Below are 5,194 nucleotides of genomic sequence, written 5' to 3' on the forward strand. Positions count from 1 at the left end.
ATATAAATAAAAAGGAAAAATGGAAGAATATACCATGGTGGGGTGTCTCCCACCTAACACTTTTAGTTAAAGTCCTTAAGTTGGACATTTGCTGAGCTCTTTGTCATGGTGGCTTGTGCTTGAACTCATCTTGAAACTTCCACCAATACTTGGACTTCCAATAAGCTCCAAAGTTCAAAATTAATAGCTCCAAGATTTGATGAAGTTCCACACAAGCTAAGGGCTCCCACAATTGATCCTCATATATTTCCGGATCCCAAATCTTCTTTCTACGCCTATCTTCAAGTTGATCATCATTGTTCCAACCGGTGGCAAGCAATCCGAATTCTCATTGAGGCATTCAAACAACTTTCTAGACCCATTCAATCGAGATCTACACTAATCTGTGCATTTAGACTCTTGAGTTTTCAACCACAATGAACCAAAACTTGTGTTTCCAACCACTTACCATCTCCTTTTTACTCTTAAAGCCACAAAGAGCTCTAAGTTGACCATCCGTCTCAAGCAAGCCATATTCAAGTGGGAAAGTAAGGTTTAAGGATAAGAATGTTACCCATTTGAATGTTGTGTTGGATGGTAATGGCTTGGGGAGAGGTGTTTCTAGTGATTTTGCAAGCTCCACTCCCTTGTGCTCTTCCTTGACTACTTCCACCTCTTGGCAAGCTTCTTCAACTTTAACCTCTTCCTCTTGGTAGCTGTTTTCCAAATAAATCTCTTCGTCATCATTTAACAAGGGTATGGGAGGTTATTTACTGTCTTTTTTTATCTCCAACTCATGTCCAATGGGATAGGATTCAATTATAGATAAAACTTCTTCAATAATTAAATCCATATCTTGATCAGCCTCTTCAAAATCTCCAACTATAATATGCTTTGGAGGTTGTACACCTTCCTTAACATCAATGTCAAGCTTCTTGGGAGGTGGCTCTATAACTTTCAATTCCTATAGACTTTCAACATCTCTTAAGTCTTCAACCATTTCCTCCTCTTTAACTAATTGGGCTTCTTCCACTTGTTCCAATACAAAATCCCACTCCTTATTTTTCATTGGAGTTTTTAATCTCTCCTTCATGCTACGCTCTTCAATTGGTTCCCCACATGTGGCCATGGGAGTACTTTGAGTGTCTAAGCATTGTGAGGCTAGAGTATTTACTACCTCGATTAAGGTAGCCATGAATTTTAGTGTTGTCCTTTGTATCTCTCTTTGCCCTTGAAGAAGAAGACCAAAGGTGTCATCCATTGGAGATTGGAGTGGATATGATGGTTCATTATTTGGGAGAAAGGGTTCATGATAAGAAGGTGGTTCATCTTGATAAGGATATGGAGATAGTGTATATTGAGGTGGTATATGTGAGCATAGTGGTCCTTGGGAGTAATTGAGTTGAAATGTGAGTGGTTCTATAGGTTGTCTTTTATAGTGGTCACAAGGATGAGGTGAGGGTGATTGGTTATATGAGGGATATGGACTAGAGCCATATGGAGGTGTTTGGTAAAATGGGGCTTGTGAGGTAGGTTGAGAATTATATTGAGGAGGAGTTTCATAGGCATATGGTGGTGGTTGTTGGTAGTCACAAGGAGACCCACCATAGCCATTGGGTTGGTATGCATCTTGGAATGACTCTTGCTCATAGTAAGTTGGATGAGGTTGTTGCCAAAAAGGTTGATCATGTGCTTGAGGCTCCTCCCACCTTTGATTATTCCATCCTTGATGCATGTTCTCATTGAAGCTTCCATTCCCTACAACATAATTTGAACCAAACTCATAGCCAAAGTGATAAAAATTCATAATAGCAAGAGAAAATAAAAATAAATACTAATGAAAACTAATTAAAATAAACTACTAAAACTAGCAAAAACTAACAAAGAAACAGAAAGACAAAGATATTCACAATATTAACAATAACCAATAATAAGGCACACATTTGCAATTCCCTGGTAACGACGCCAAAAACTTGATGGAGGAAAAATGTCGGTAAAGAATTTCTCAATAAAATCACATTGCAAGTATAGATCTAAACCGACAATTAAACCTCAGTCAATGTTTAATATGTTTGTCACTTGTACAAACCCAATAAAATAACCGAAGTATTCAAACCTTGGGTCGTCTCTCAAGAAATTACAGGGAAGTGCGTTTCTTATTGGTTATGATATACTTCTTTTTGGGGTTTTGAAATAAGGAACAAGAAATGTAAATAGTAAGAAAGTAAGGAAAACTCCAATGGTAAAAAGGTCTTAACAAGTGTTAATGGTTAAGGATCTTTATCCTTATCACTACTCACCATATGATAGTTGTAGGGATCAATCTCATTTAGTCATTCTCTAACAATTGAAGGAAGGTTAAATGAGCTTCATCAATCCCAATCCATAAGTCCTAGCCACTCACTAATCGAATTAGTGAAAGCTAGTGTAAATGGATATCAACCATCAATTACTTGGGTATTAGCAACTTAAGGTTATCCAAGTTACCAACTGATGAGCGGATAATTTATACGCTTTTTGGCATTGTTTTTAGGTAGTTTTCAGTAAGTTCAAGCTACGTTTAGGGATGTTTTCATTAGTTTTTATGTTAAATTCACATTTCTGGACTTTACTATGATTTTGTGTGTTTTTCTGTGATTTCAGGTAATTTCTGGCTGAAATTGAGGGACTTGAGCAAAACTCTGAAAAAGGGTGACAAAAGGACTGCTGATGCTGTTGGAATCTAACCTCCCTGCACTCGAAATGGATTTTCTGGAGCTACAGAACTCCAATTGGTGCGCTCTCAACGGCGTTGGAAAGTAGACATCCAGAGCTTTCCATAAATATATAATAGTCCATACTTTATTCGAGAATTGACGACGTAACATGGCGTTGAACGCCAAGTACATGCTGCTGTCTGGAGTTAAACGCCAGAAACACGTCATGATCCGGAGTTGAACGCCCAAAACACGTTATAACTTGGCGTTCAACTCCAAAAGGAGCCTCAGCTCGTGGATAGATCAAGCTCAGCCCAAACATACACCAAGTGGGCCCCGGAAGTGAATTTATGCATCAAATACTTACTCATGTAAACCCTATTAGCTAGTTTAGTATAAATAAGACTTTTTACTAGTGTATTAGTCGTCTTTTGACCACGTTTCATCTTTGGTCTCAGTTTTGTTTTATTCTTCATCTTAGGAGGCCATTGAGCACGTTTTAGGGGGCTGGCCACTCGGCCATGCCTGAACCTTTCACTTATGTATTTTCAACAGTGGAGTTTCTGCACACCATAGATTAAGGGTGTGGAGCTCTGCTGTACCTCAAGTTTCAATACAATTACTATTACTTTCCATTCAATTCTCTCTTATTCTTATTCCAAGATATACGTTGCACAACACTTTGATGAATGTGATGATCCGTGACACTCATCATCATTCTCACCTATGAACGTGCGTGACTGACAACCACTTCCGTTCTACTCTAGGCCGGGCGCATATCTCTTAGATTCCTGATGAGCGGATAATTTGTATGCTTTTTGGCATTGTTTTTAGTATGTTTTTGGTATGATATAGTTAGTTTTTAGTATATTTTTATTAGTTTTTAGTTAAAATTCACTTTTCTGGACTTTACTATGAGTTTGTGTGTTTTTCTGTGATTTCAGGTATTTTCTGGCTGAAATTGAGGGACCTGAGCAAAAATCTGATTCAGATACTGAAAAGGACTGCAGATGCTGTTGGATTCTGACCTCCCTGCACTCGAAGTGGATTTTCTGGAGCTACAGAAGCCCAATTGGCGCGCTCTTAACAGCGTTGGAAAGTAGACATCCTGGGCTTTCCAGCAATATATGATAGTCCATACTTTGCCCAAGATTTGATGGCCCAAACTGGCGTTCAAAGTCACCTTCAGAAATTCCAGCGTTAAACGCCGGAACTGGCACCAAAATGGGAGTTAAACGCCCAAACTGGCACTAAAGCTGGCGTTTAACTCCAAGAAGAGTCTCTGCACGAAACTTCTTCATTGCTCAGCCCAAGCACACACCAAGTGGGCCCGGAAGTGGATTTTTATGTCATTTACTCGTTTCTGTAAACCTTAGGATACTAGTTTTCTATAAGTAGGACCTTTTACTATTGTATTGGGAGGTCTTTCGATCACTAGAGCTTTTTGATCATACTTTTTATGATTGAACCCTCATTGGGAGGCTGGCCATTCGGCCATGCCTAGACCTTATGTTTATGTATTTTCAACGGTGGAGTTTCTACACACCATAGATTAAGGTGTGGAGCTCTGCTGTACCTCGAGTATTAATGCAATTACTATTGTTCTTCCATTCAATTCCGCTTGTTCTTGTTCTAAGATATCACTTGTTCTTCAACTTGATGAATGTGATGATCTGTGACACTCATCATCATTCTCACCTATGAACGTGTGACTGACAACCACCTCCGTTCTACCTTCGATTGGGTGAATATCTCTTGGATTTCTGATTGCACGATGCATGGTTGATCGCCTGACAACCGAGTGCTCGTCTGACAAACGAGCCAACCATTCCGTGAGATCAGAGTCTTCGTGGTATAGGCAAGAACTGATGGCGGCATTCAAGAGAATCCGGAAGGTCTAACCTTGTCTGTGGTATTCTGAGTAGGATTCAATGACTGAATGACTGTGACGTGCTTCAAACTCCTAGCAGGCGGGGCGTTAGTGACAGACGCAAAAGAATCGATGGATTCTATTCCGGCCTGACCGAGAACCGACAGCTGAATTCCGCTATGCTGTGACAGAGCATATGCAATCGCTTTCACTGAGAGGATGGGAGGTAGCCATTGACAACGGTGAAACCCTACACAAGCTTGCCATGGAAAGGAATAAGAAGGATTGGATGAAGACAGTAGGAAAGCAGAGAGACGGAAGGGAAGGCATCTTCATGCGCTTATCTGAAGTTCCTACCAATGAATTACATAAGTATCTCTATCTTTACCTTTTTGTTATTTTCGTTCATCACCATTACTATTTGAGTTTGCCTGACTAAGATTTACAAGATGACCATAGCTTGCTTCAATACTAACAATCTCCGTGGGATCGACCCTTACTCGCGTAAGGTTTATTACTTGGACGACCCAGTGCACTTGCTGGTTAGTTGTGCGAAGTTGTGTAATGCCATGGTACTGAACTACCAAGTTTTTGGGGTTCATGACCGGGGATTATGAGAGTTGTGAAAAAGTATTGTTCACAATTTCGC

Source organism: Arachis hypogaea, chromosome 4, assembly GCF_003086295.3.
Source record: "Arachis hypogaea cultivar Tifrunner chromosome 4, arahy.Tifrunner.gnm2.J5K5, whole genome shotgun sequence".
Lineage (NCBI taxonomy): Eukaryota > Viridiplantae > Streptophyta > Magnoliopsida > Fabales > Fabaceae > Arachis > Arachis hypogaea.